The sequence below is a fragment of the Ascidia mentula genome, chromosome 4, assembly GCF_947561715.1.
Source record: "Ascidia mentula chromosome 4, kaAscMent1.1, whole genome shotgun sequence".
In the NCBI taxonomy this organism is placed as follows: Eukaryota; Metazoa; Chordata; class Ascidiacea; order Phlebobranchia; family Ascidiidae; genus Ascidia; species Ascidia mentula.
Genome location: NC_138569.1, coordinates 9,384,292 through 9,394,167, shown reverse-complemented (window position 1 = coordinate 9,394,167; position 9,876 = coordinate 9,384,292). Strand labels below are relative to the sequence as shown.

Genomic DNA, 9,876 nt, shown 5'->3' with positions numbered 1-9,876 from the left:
TATCCTAAGGAGAAGTGGTTGTTATTTTATTGATATTGTGATTCTAGGTAGTTGTAAGTCTCTGTGGCGCAATGGATTAGCGCGCTGGACTTCTAATCCAGAGGTTCCGGGTTCGAGTCCCGGCAGGGATGGGCTTATCTTTTTGCGGTGTCATTTGTGATCAAGTGCAAAGGAAAAACATTTTCGCACAAGCTCGAACTGGGACCCTTTCGCGTGTTAGGTGAACTTGACATCCACTAAATACGGAAACAAGTGCTTCACGCTTGAAGATTGTCATCAAATAATTTGACAAGTCTAATGAAAAATACGAAAACATTCCTCTTTAGCAACCAATATTGAAATAGTTAAAAGTTTTTATGTAACATTGAATTGCCAAACTTGCATTAAACATCGAAATCGCCAAGAACGAGACAGTTTAAAACAACAGCATCGGGCCGAGGTTTTGTGAGATGTTCAGCAGGTCAGAAAATAAATTAAAATATGAAGCATTGTTTCTGCCCAGGTTCGAACTGAGGACCTTTCGCGTGTGAGGCGAACGTGATAACCACTACACTACAGAAACAACTGTTCTAACGCTTGGGAGCATCATCGTAATATCTTAATGTCGTATAGAAGTTTTTTACAAAGATATTTTACACATAATCCAAAAAAAAAGAAGAATGTTTCCGCCCAGGCTCGAACTGGGGACCTTTCGCGTGTTAGGCGAACGTGATAACCACTACACTACGGAAACAAGCGCATGTTTGAGAGGATTGCAATCAGTATCAATGTCTCCATTTTATGTGAGTTGCTACAAGCGATTCCGACATGAAATCGGTTGTTGTCCTTGTATTGAGAAAACAAGACTTGTATTTGAACAGAAAAAAAGTATATGCGATACTATACAAAACGACTTTGTAAATCAGAAGATATTGCACGATTTTAAAAGATAACAAATCTAGAAAGATAAAGTTAAGGATTGTTTCTGCCCAGGATCGAACTGGGGACCTTTCGCGTGTAAAGCGAACGTGATAACCACTACACTACAGAAACATCTGTTTTTCCTTTCATAATGCTTGGAATCATTGACGATATAGATTTGCAAAACATATTTTTGTATAATGAATAAAACGAGGGCAAAATGTGGCAAGCGTTCCTTTCGACAAAAGACCTGTACCAGGTTGTGGCATGTAAATAGTATCCTAAGGAGAAGTGGTTGTTATTTTATTGATATTGTGATTCTAGGTAGTTATAAGTCTCTGTGGCGCAATGGATTAGCGCGCTGGACTTCTAATCCAGAGGTTCCGGGTTCGAGTCCCGGCAGGGATGGGCTTATCTTTTTGCGGTGTCATTTGTGATCAAGTGCAAAGGAAAAACATTTTCGCACAGGCTCGAACTGGGACCCTTTCGCGTGTTAGGTGAACTTGACATCCACTAAATACGGAAACAAGTGCTTCACGCTTGAAGATTGTCATCAAATAATTTGACAAGTCTAATGAAAAATACGAAAACATTACTCTTTAGCAACCAATATTGAAATAGTTAAAAGTTTTTATGTAACATTGAATTGCCAAACTTGCATTAAACATCGAAATCGCCCAGAACGAGACAGTTTAAAACAACAGCATCGGGCCGAGGTTTTGTGAGATGTTCAGCAGGTCAGAAAATAAATTAAAATATGAAGCATTGTTTCTGCCCAGGTTCGAACTGAGGACCTGTCGCGTGTGAGGCGAACGTGATAACCACTACACTACAGAAACAACTGTTCTAACGCTTGGGAGCATCATCGTAATATCTTAATGTCGTATAGAAGTTTTTTACAAAGATATTTTACACATAATCCAAAAAAAAAGAAGAATGTTTCCGCCCAGGCTCGAACTGGGGACCTTTCGCGTGTTAGACGAACGTGATAACCACTACACTACGGAAACAAGCGCATGTTTGAGAGGATTGCAATCAGTATCAATGTCTCCATTTTATGTGAGTTGCTACAAGCGATTCCGACATGAAATCGGTTGTTGTCCTTGTATTGAGAAAACAAGACTTGTATTTGAACAGAAAAAAAGTATATGCGATACTATACAAAACGACTTTGTAAAGCAGAAGATATTGCACGATTTTAAAAGATAACAAATCTAGAAAGATAAAGTTAAAGATTGTTTCTGCCCAGGATCGAACTGGGGACCTTTCGCGTGTAAAGCGAACGTGATAACCACTACACTACAGAAACATATGTTTTTCCTTTCATAATGCTTGGAATCATTGACGATAAAGTTTTGCAAAACATATTTTTGTATAATGAATAAAACGAGGGCAAAATGTGGCAAGCGTTCCTTTCGACAAAAGACCTGTACCAGGTTGTGGCATGTAAATAGTATCCTAAGGAGAAGTGGTTGTTATTTTATTGATATTGTGATTCTAGGTAGTTGTAAGTCTCTGTGGCGCAATGGATTAGCGCGCTGGACTTCTAATCCAGAGGTTCCGGGTTCGAGTCCCGGCAGGGATGGGCTTATCTTTTTGCGGTGTCATTTGTGATCAAGTGCAAAGGAAAAACATTTTCGCACAGGCTCGAACTGGGACCCTTTCGCGTGTTAGGTGAACTTGACATCCACTAAATACGGAAACAAGTGCTTCACGCTTGAAGATTGTCATCAAATAATTTGACAAGTCTAATGAAAAATACGAAAACATTCCTCTTTAGCAACCAATATTGAAATAGTTAAAAGTTTTTATGTAACATTGAATTGCCAAACTTGCATTAAACATCGAAATCGCCTAGAACGAGACAGTTTAAAACAACAGCATCGGGCCGAGGTTTTGTGAGATGTTCAGCAGGTCAGAAAATAAATTAAAATATGAAGCATTGTTTCTGCCCAGGTTCGAACTGAGGACCTTTCGCGTGTGAGGCGAACGTGATAACCACTACACTACAGAAACAACTGTTCTAACGCTTGGGAGCATCATCGTAATATCTTAATGTCGTATAGAAGTTTTTTACAAAGATATTTTACACATAATCCAAAAAAAAAGAAGAATGTTTCCGCCCAGGCTCGAACTGGGGACCTTTCGCGTGTTAGGCGAACGTGATAACCACTACACTACGGAAACAAGCGCATGTTTGAGAGGATTGCAATCAGTATCAATGTCTCCATTTTATGTGAGTTGCTACAAGCAATTCCGACATGAAATCGGTTGTTGTCCTTGTATTGAGAAAACAAGACTTGTATTTGAACAGAAAAAAAGTATATGCGATACTGTACAAAACGACTTTGTAAAGCAGAAGATATTGCACGATTTTATAAGATAACAAATCTAGAAAGATAAAGTTAAGGATTGTTTCTGCCCAGGATCGAACTGGGGACCTTTCGCGTGTAAAGCGAACGTGATAACCACTACACTACAGAAACATATGTTTTTCCTTTCATAATGCTTGGAATCATTGACGATAAAGATTTGCAAAACATATTTGTGTATAATGAATAAAACGAGGGCAAAATGTGGCAAGCGTTCCTTTCGACAAAAGACCTGTACCAGGTTGTGGCATGTAAATAGTATCCTAAGGAGAAGTGGTTGTTATTTTATTGATATTGTGATTCTAGGTAGTTGTAAGTCTCTGTGGCGCAATGGATTAGCGCGCTGGACTTCTAATCCAGAGGTTCCGGATTCGAGTCCCGGCAGGGATGGGCTTATCTTTTTGCGGTGTCATTTGTGATCAAGTGCAAAGGAAAAACATTTTCGCACAGGCTCGAACTGGGACCCTTTCGCGTGTTAGGTGAACTTGACATCCACTAAATACGGAAACAAGTGCTTCACGCTTGAAGATTGTCATCAAATAATTTGACAAGTCTAATGAAAAATACGAAAACATTACTCTTTAGCAACCAATATTGAAATAGTTAAAAGTTTTTATGTAACATTGAATTGCCAAACTTGCATTAAACATCGAAATCGCCTAGAACGAGACAGTTTAAAACAACAGCATCGGGCCGAGGTTTTGTGAGATGTTCAGCAGGTCAGAAAATAAATTAAAATATGAAGCATTGTTTCTGCCCAGGTTCGAACTGAGGACCTTTCGCGTGTGAGGCGAACGTGATAACCACTACACTACAGAAACAACTGTTCTAACGCTTGGGAGCATCATCGTAATATCTTAATGCCGTATAGAAGTTTTTTACAAAGATATTTTACACATAATCCAAAAAAAAAAGAAGAATGTTTCCGCCCAGGCTCGAACTGGGGACCTTTCGCGTGTTAGGCGAACGTGATAACCACTACACTACGGAAACAAGCGCATGTTTGAGAGGATTGCAATCAGTATCAATGTCTCCATTTTATGTGAGTTGCTACAAGCGATTCCGACATGAAATCGGTTGTTGTCCTTGTATTGAGAAAACAAGACTTGTATTTGAACAGAAAAAAAGTATATGCGATACTATACAAAACGACTTTGTAAAGCAGAAGATATTGCACGATTTTAAAAGATAACAAATCTAGAAAGATAAAGTTAAGGTTTGTTTCTGCCCAGGATCGAACTGGGGACCTTTCGCGTGTAAAGCGAACGTGATAACCACTACACTACAGAAACATCTGTTTTTCCTTTCATAATGCTTGGAATCATTGACGATATAGATTTGCAAAACATATTTTTGTATAATGAATAAAACGAGGGCAAAATGTGGCAAGCGTTCCTTTCGACAAAAGACCTGTACCAGGTTGTGGCATGTAAATAGTATCCTAAGGAGAAGTGGTTGTTATTTTATTGATATTGTGATTCTAGGTAGTAATAAGTCTCTGTGGCGCAATGGATTAGCGCGCTGGACTTCTAATCCAGAGGTTCCGGGTTCGAGTCCCGGCAGGGATGGGCTTATCTTTTTGCGGTGTCATTTGTGATCAAGTGCAAAGGAAAAACATTTTCGCACAGGCTCGAACTGGGACCCTTTCGCGTGTTAGGTGAACTTGACATCCACTAAATACGGAAACAAGTGCTTCACGCTTGAAGATTGTCATCAAATAATTTGACAAGTCTAATGAAAAATACGAAAACATTCCTCTTTAGCAACCAATATTGAAATAGTTAAAAGTTTTTATGTAACATTGAATTGCCAAACTTGCATTAAACATCGAAATCGCCCAGAACGAGACAGTTTAAAACAACAGCATCGGGCCGAGGTTTTGTGAGATGTTCAGCAGGTCAGAAAATAAATTAAAATATGAAGCATTGTTTCTGCCCAGGTTCGAACTGAGGACCTGTCGCGTGTGAGGCGAACGTGATAACCACTACACTACAGAAACAACTGTTCTAACGCTTGGGAGCATCATCGTAATATCTTAATGTCGTATAGAAGTTTTTTACAAAGATATTTTACACATAATCCAAAAAAAAAGAAGAATGTTTCCGCCCAGGCTCGAACTGGGGACCTTTCGCGTGTTAGGCGAACGTGATAACCACTACACTACGGAAACAAGCGCATGTTTGAGAGGATTGCAATCAGTATCAATGTCTCCATTTTATGTGAGTTGCTACAAGCGATTCCGACATGAAATCGGTTGTTGTCCTTGTATTGAGAAAACAAGACTTGTATTTGAACAGAAAAAAAGTATATGCTATACTGTACAAAACGACTTTGTAAAGCAGAAGATATTGCACGATTTTAAAAGATAACAAATCTAGAAAGATAAAGTTAAGGATTGTTTCTGCCCAGGATCGAACTGGGGACCTTTCGCGTGTAAAGCGAACGTGATAACCACTACACTACAGAAACATATGTTTTTCCTTTCATAATGCTTGGAATCATTGACGATAAAGATTTGCAAAACATATTTGTGTATAATGAATAAAACGAGGGCAAAATGTGGCAAGCGTTCCTTTCGACAAAAGACCTGTACCAGGTTGTGGCATGTAAATAGTATCCTAAGGAGAAGTGGTTGTTATTTTATTGATATTGTGATTCTAGGTAGTTGTAAGTCTCTGTGGCGCAATGGATTAGCGCGCTGGACTTCTAATCCAGAGGTTCCGGGTTCGAGTCCCGGCAGGGATGGGCTTATCTTTTTGCGGTGTCATTTGTGATCAAGTGCAAAGGAAAAACATTTTCGCACAGGCTCGAACTGGGACCCTTTCGCGTGTTAGGTGAACTTGACATCCACTAAATACGGAAACAAGTGCTTCACGCTTGAAGATTGTCATCAAATAATTTGACAAGTCTAATGAAAAATACGAAAACATTACTCTTTAGCAACCAATATTGAAATAGTTAAAAGTTTTTATGTAACATTGAATTGCCAAACTTGCATTAAACATCGAAATCGCCTAGAACGAGACAGTTTAAAACAACAGCATCGGGCCGAGGTTTTGTGAGATGTTCAGCAGGTCAGAAAATAAATTAAAATATGAAGCATTGTTTCTGCCCAGGTTCGAACTGAGGACCTTTCGCGTGTGAGGCGAACGTGATAACCACTACACTACAGAAACAACTGTTCTAACGCTTGGGAGCATCATCGTAATATCTTAATGTCGTATAGAAGTTTTTTACAAAGATATTTTACACATAATCCAAAAAAAAGGAAGAATGTTTCCGCCCAGGCTCGAACTGGGGACCTTTCGCGTGTTAGGCGAACGTGATAACCACTACACTACGGAAACAAGCGCATGTTTGAGAGGATTGCAATCAGTATCAATGTCTCCATTTTATGTGAGTTGCTACAAGCGATTCCGACATGAAATCGGTTGTTGTCCTTGTATTGAGAAAACAAGACTTGTATTTGAACAGAAAAAAAGTATACGCGATACTATACAAAACGACTTTGTAAAGCAGAAGATATTGCACGATTTTAAAAGATAACAAATCTAGAAAGATAAAGTTAAGGATTGTTTCTGCCCAGGATCGAACTGGGGACCTTTCGCGTGTAAAGCGAACGTGATAACCACTACACTACAGAAACATCTGTTTTTCCTTTCATAATGCTAGGAATCATTGACGATATAGATTTGCAAAACATATTTTTGTATAATGAATAAAACGAGGGCAAAATGTGGCAAGCGTTCCATTCAACAAAAGACCTGTACCAGGTTGTGGCATGTAAATAGTATCCTAAGGAGAAGTGGTTGTTATTTTATTGATATTGTGATTCTAGGTAGTTGCAAGTCTCTGTGGCGCAATGGATTAGCGCGCTGGACTTCTAATCCAGAGGTTCCGGGTTCGAGTCCCGGCAGGGATGGACTTATCTTTTTGCGGTGTCATTTGTGATCAAGTGCAAAGGAAAAACATTTTCGCACAGGCTCGAACTGGGACCCTTTCGCGTGTTAGGTGAACTTGACATCCACTAAATACGGAAACAAGTGCTTCACGCTTGAAGATTGTCATCAAATAATTTGACAAGTCTAATGAAAATTACGAAAACATTCCTCTTTAGCAACCAATATTGAAATAGTTAAAAGTTTTTATGTAACATTGAATTGCCAAACTTGCATTAAACATCGAAATCGCCTAGAACGAAACAGTTTAAAACAACAGCATCGGGCCGAGGTTTTGTGAGATGTTCAGCAGGTCAGAAAATAAATTAAAATATGAAGCATTGTTTCTGCCCAGGTTCGAACTGAGGACCTTTCGCGTGTGAGGCGAACGTGATAACCACTACACTACAGAAACAACTGTTCTAACGCTTGGGAGCATCATCGTAATATCTTAATGTCGTATAGAAGTTTTTTACAAAGATATTTTACACTAATCCAAAAAAAAAGAAGAATGTTTCCGCCCAGGCTCGAACTGGGGACCTTTCGCGTGTTAGGCGAACGTGATAACCACTACACTACGGACACAAGCGCATGTTTGAGAGGATTGCAATCAGTATCAATGTCTCCATTTTATGTGAGTTGCTACAAGCGATTCCGACATGAAATCGGTTGTTTTCCTTGTATTGAGAAAACAAGACTTGTATTTGAACAGAAAAAAAGTATATGCGATACTATACAAAACGACTTTGTAAAGCAGAAGATATTGCACGATTTCAAAAGATAACAAATCTAGAAAGATAAAGTTAAGGATTGTTTCTGCCCAGGATCGAACTGGGGACCTTTCGCGTGTAAAGCGAACGTGATAACCACTACACTACAGAAACATCTGTTTTTCCTTTCATAATGCTTGGAATCATTGACGATATAGATTTGCAAAACATATTTTTGTATAATGAATAAAACGAGGGCAAAATGTGGCAAGCGCTCCTTTCGACAAAAGACCTGTATCAGGTTGTGGCATGTAAATAGTATCCTAAGGAGAAGTGGTTGTTATTTTATTGATATTGTGATTCTAGGTAGTTGCAAGTCTCTGTGGCGCAATGGATTAGCGCGCTGAACTTCTAATCCAGAGGTTCCGGGTTCGAGTCCCGGCAGGGATGGGCTTATCTTTTTGCGGTGTCATTTGTGATCAAGTGGAAAGGAAAAACATTTTCGCACAGGCTCGAACTGGGACCCTTTCGCGTGTTAGGTGAACTTGACATCCACTAAATACGGAAACAAGTGCTTCACGCTTGAAGATTGTCATCAAATAATTTGACAAGTCTAATGAAAAATACGAAAACATTCCTCTTTAGCAACCAATATTGAAATAGTTAAAAGTTTTTATGTAACATTGAATTGCCAAACTTGCATTAAACATCGAAATCGCCTAGAACGAGACAGTTTAAAACAACAGCATCGGGCCGAGGTTTTGTGAGATGTTCAGCAGGTCAGAAAATAAATTAAAATATGAAGCATTGTTTCTGCCCAGGTTCGAACTGAGGACCTTTCGCGTGTGAGGCGAACGTGATAACCACTACACTACAGAAACAACTGTTCTAACGCTTGGGAGCATCATCGTAATATCTTAATGTCGTATAGAAGTTTTTTACAAAGATATTTTACACATAATCCAAAAAAAAATGAGTGTTTCCGCCCAGGCTCGAACTGGGGACCTTTCGCGTGTTAGGCGAACGTGATAACCACTACACTACGGAAACAAGCGCATGTTTGAGAGGATTGCAATCAGTATCAATGTCTCCATTTTATGTGAGTTGCTACAAGCGATTCCGACATGAAATCGGTTGTTGTCCTTGTATTGAGAAAACAAGACTTGTATTTGAAAAGAAAAAAAGTATATGCGATACTATACAAAACGACTTTGTAAAGCAGAAGATATTGCACGATTTTAAAAGATAACAAATCTAGAAAGATAAAGTTAAGGATTGTTTCTGCCCAGGATCGAACTGGGGACCTTTCGCGTGTAAAGCGAACGTGATAACCACTACACTACAGAAACATCTGTTTTTCCTTTCATAATGCTTGGAATCATTGACGATATAGATTTGCAAAACATATTTTTGTATAATGAATAAAACGAGGGCAAAATGTGGCAAGCGCTCCTTTCGACAAAAGACCTGTATCAGGTTGTGGCATGTAAATAGTATCCTAAGGAGAAGTGGTTGTTATTTTATTGATATTGTGATTCTAGGTAGTTGCAAGTCTCTGTGGCGCAATGGATTAGCGCGCTGGACTTCTAATCCAGAGGTTCCGGGTTCGAGTCCTGGCAGGGATGGGCTTATCTTTTTGCGGTGTCATTTGTGATCAAGTGCAAAGGAAAAACATTTTCGCACAGGCTCGAACTGGGACCCTTTCGCGTGTTAGGTGAACTTGACATCCACTAAATACGGAAACAAGTGCTTCACGCTTGAAGATTGTCATCAAATAATTTGACAAGTCTAATGAAAAATACGAAAACATTCCTCTTTAGCAACCAATATTGAAATAGTTAAAAGTTTTTATGTAACATTGAATTGCCAAACTTGCATTAAACATCGAAATCGCCTAGAACGAGACAGTTTAAAACAACAGCATCGGGCCGAGGTTTTGTGAGATGTTCAGCAGGT

General features: G+C 39.1%; 33 non-coding genes across 33 annotated transcripts; 9 read left to right on the top strand and 24 right to left on the bottom strand.

Moving 5' to 3' along the window:
- The first annotated feature begins 57 nt into the window (after window positions 1-57).
- Trnar-ucu (transfer RNA arginine (anticodon UCU)) lies at window positions 58-131 on the top strand. The gene has a single exon. It is a non-coding gene; the product is annotated as a tRNA-Arg (tRNA).
- A 358-nt stretch (window positions 132-489) lies between these two features.
- Trnav-cac (transfer RNA valine (anticodon CAC)) lies at window positions 490-562 on the bottom strand. The gene has a single exon. It is a non-coding gene; the product is annotated as a tRNA-Val (tRNA).
- Window positions 563-660: 98 nt separating this feature from the next.
- On the bottom strand, window positions 661-733 carry Trnav-aac (transfer RNA valine (anticodon AAC)). The gene has a single exon. It is a non-coding gene; the product is annotated as a tRNA-Val (tRNA).
- Window positions 734-959: 226 nt separating this feature from the next.
- On the bottom strand, window positions 960-1,032 carry Trnav-uac (transfer RNA valine (anticodon UAC)). Its single transcript has one exon. It is a non-coding gene; the product is annotated as a tRNA-Val (tRNA).
- A 202-nt stretch (window positions 1,033-1,234) lies between these two features.
- On the top strand, window positions 1,235-1,308 carry Trnar-ucu (transfer RNA arginine (anticodon UCU)). Its single transcript has one exon. It is a non-coding gene; the product is annotated as a tRNA-Arg (tRNA).
- Window positions 1,309-1,666: 358 nt separating this feature from the next.
- Trnav-cac (transfer RNA valine (anticodon CAC)) lies at window positions 1,667-1,739 on the bottom strand. Its single transcript has one exon. It is a non-coding gene; the product is annotated as a tRNA-Val (tRNA).
- Window positions 1,740-1,837: 98 nt separating this feature from the next.
- Window positions 1,838-1,910, bottom strand: Trnav-aac (transfer RNA valine (anticodon AAC)). The gene has a single exon. It is a non-coding gene; the product is annotated as a tRNA-Val (tRNA).
- Window positions 1,911-2,136: 226 nt separating this feature from the next.
- On the bottom strand, window positions 2,137-2,209 carry Trnav-uac (transfer RNA valine (anticodon UAC)). Its single transcript has one exon. It is a non-coding gene; the product is annotated as a tRNA-Val (tRNA).
- A 202-nt stretch (window positions 2,210-2,411) lies between these two features.
- Window positions 2,412-2,485, top strand: Trnar-ucu (transfer RNA arginine (anticodon UCU)). Its single transcript has one exon. It is a non-coding gene; the product is annotated as a tRNA-Arg (tRNA).
- A 358-nt stretch (window positions 2,486-2,843) lies between these two features.
- Trnav-cac (transfer RNA valine (anticodon CAC)) lies at window positions 2,844-2,916 on the bottom strand. The gene has a single exon. It is a non-coding gene; the product is annotated as a tRNA-Val (tRNA).
- Window positions 2,917-3,014: 98 nt separating this feature from the next.
- On the bottom strand, window positions 3,015-3,087 carry Trnav-aac (transfer RNA valine (anticodon AAC)). The gene has a single exon. It is a non-coding gene; the product is annotated as a tRNA-Val (tRNA).
- A 226-nt stretch (window positions 3,088-3,313) lies between these two features.
- Window positions 3,314-3,386, bottom strand: Trnav-uac (transfer RNA valine (anticodon UAC)). Its single transcript has one exon. It is a non-coding gene; the product is annotated as a tRNA-Val (tRNA).
- A 202-nt stretch (window positions 3,387-3,588) lies between these two features.
- Window positions 3,589-3,662, top strand: Trnar-ucu (transfer RNA arginine (anticodon UCU)). Its single transcript has one exon. It is a non-coding gene; the product is annotated as a tRNA-Arg (tRNA).
- A 358-nt stretch (window positions 3,663-4,020) lies between these two features.
- Window positions 4,021-4,093, bottom strand: Trnav-cac (transfer RNA valine (anticodon CAC)). The gene has a single exon. It is a non-coding gene; the product is annotated as a tRNA-Val (tRNA).
- A 99-nt stretch (window positions 4,094-4,192) lies between these two features.
- On the bottom strand, window positions 4,193-4,265 carry Trnav-aac (transfer RNA valine (anticodon AAC)). The gene has a single exon. It is a non-coding gene; the product is annotated as a tRNA-Val (tRNA).
- A 226-nt stretch (window positions 4,266-4,491) lies between these two features.
- Trnav-uac (transfer RNA valine (anticodon UAC)) lies at window positions 4,492-4,564 on the bottom strand. The gene has a single exon. It is a non-coding gene; the product is annotated as a tRNA-Val (tRNA).
- Window positions 4,565-4,766: 202 nt separating this feature from the next.
- Trnar-ucu (transfer RNA arginine (anticodon UCU)) lies at window positions 4,767-4,840 on the top strand. Its single transcript has one exon. It is a non-coding gene; the product is annotated as a tRNA-Arg (tRNA).
- A 358-nt stretch (window positions 4,841-5,198) lies between these two features.
- Window positions 5,199-5,271, bottom strand: Trnav-cac (transfer RNA valine (anticodon CAC)). Its single transcript has one exon. It is a non-coding gene; the product is annotated as a tRNA-Val (tRNA).
- A 98-nt stretch (window positions 5,272-5,369) lies between these two features.
- Window positions 5,370-5,442, bottom strand: Trnav-aac (transfer RNA valine (anticodon AAC)). Its single transcript has one exon. It is a non-coding gene; the product is annotated as a tRNA-Val (tRNA).
- Window positions 5,443-5,668: 226 nt separating this feature from the next.
- On the bottom strand, window positions 5,669-5,741 carry Trnav-uac (transfer RNA valine (anticodon UAC)). The gene has a single exon. It is a non-coding gene; the product is annotated as a tRNA-Val (tRNA).
- A 202-nt stretch (window positions 5,742-5,943) lies between these two features.
- Trnar-ucu (transfer RNA arginine (anticodon UCU)) lies at window positions 5,944-6,017 on the top strand. The gene has a single exon. It is a non-coding gene; the product is annotated as a tRNA-Arg (tRNA).
- A 358-nt stretch (window positions 6,018-6,375) lies between these two features.
- Window positions 6,376-6,448, bottom strand: Trnav-cac (transfer RNA valine (anticodon CAC)). The gene has a single exon. It is a non-coding gene; the product is annotated as a tRNA-Val (tRNA).
- A 98-nt stretch (window positions 6,449-6,546) lies between these two features.
- Trnav-aac (transfer RNA valine (anticodon AAC)) lies at window positions 6,547-6,619 on the bottom strand. Its single transcript has one exon. It is a non-coding gene; the product is annotated as a tRNA-Val (tRNA).
- Window positions 6,620-6,845: 226 nt separating this feature from the next.
- Trnav-uac (transfer RNA valine (anticodon UAC)) lies at window positions 6,846-6,918 on the bottom strand. Its single transcript has one exon. It is a non-coding gene; the product is annotated as a tRNA-Val (tRNA).
- A 202-nt stretch (window positions 6,919-7,120) lies between these two features.
- Trnar-ucu (transfer RNA arginine (anticodon UCU)) lies at window positions 7,121-7,194 on the top strand. The gene has a single exon. It is a non-coding gene; the product is annotated as a tRNA-Arg (tRNA).
- Window positions 7,195-7,552: 358 nt separating this feature from the next.
- Window positions 7,553-7,625, bottom strand: Trnav-cac (transfer RNA valine (anticodon CAC)). The gene has a single exon. It is a non-coding gene; the product is annotated as a tRNA-Val (tRNA).
- Window positions 7,626-7,722: 97 nt separating this feature from the next.
- Trnav-aac (transfer RNA valine (anticodon AAC)) lies at window positions 7,723-7,795 on the bottom strand. Its single transcript has one exon. It is a non-coding gene; the product is annotated as a tRNA-Val (tRNA).
- Window positions 7,796-8,021: 226 nt separating this feature from the next.
- Window positions 8,022-8,094, bottom strand: Trnav-uac (transfer RNA valine (anticodon UAC)). The gene has a single exon. It is a non-coding gene; the product is annotated as a tRNA-Val (tRNA).
- A 202-nt stretch (window positions 8,095-8,296) lies between these two features.
- Trnar-ucu (transfer RNA arginine (anticodon UCU)) lies at window positions 8,297-8,370 on the top strand. The gene has a single exon. It is a non-coding gene; the product is annotated as a tRNA-Arg (tRNA).
- A 358-nt stretch (window positions 8,371-8,728) lies between these two features.
- Trnav-cac (transfer RNA valine (anticodon CAC)) lies at window positions 8,729-8,801 on the bottom strand. Its single transcript has one exon. It is a non-coding gene; the product is annotated as a tRNA-Val (tRNA).
- Window positions 8,802-8,897: 96 nt separating this feature from the next.
- On the bottom strand, window positions 8,898-8,970 carry Trnav-aac (transfer RNA valine (anticodon AAC)). Its single transcript has one exon. It is a non-coding gene; the product is annotated as a tRNA-Val (tRNA).
- Window positions 8,971-9,196: 226 nt separating this feature from the next.
- On the bottom strand, window positions 9,197-9,269 carry Trnav-uac (transfer RNA valine (anticodon UAC)). The gene has a single exon. It is a non-coding gene; the product is annotated as a tRNA-Val (tRNA).
- Window positions 9,270-9,471: 202 nt separating this feature from the next.
- On the top strand, window positions 9,472-9,545 carry Trnar-ucu (transfer RNA arginine (anticodon UCU)). The gene has a single exon. It is a non-coding gene; the product is annotated as a tRNA-Arg (tRNA).
- The last annotated feature ends 331 nt before the right edge of the window (window positions 9,546-9,876 follow it).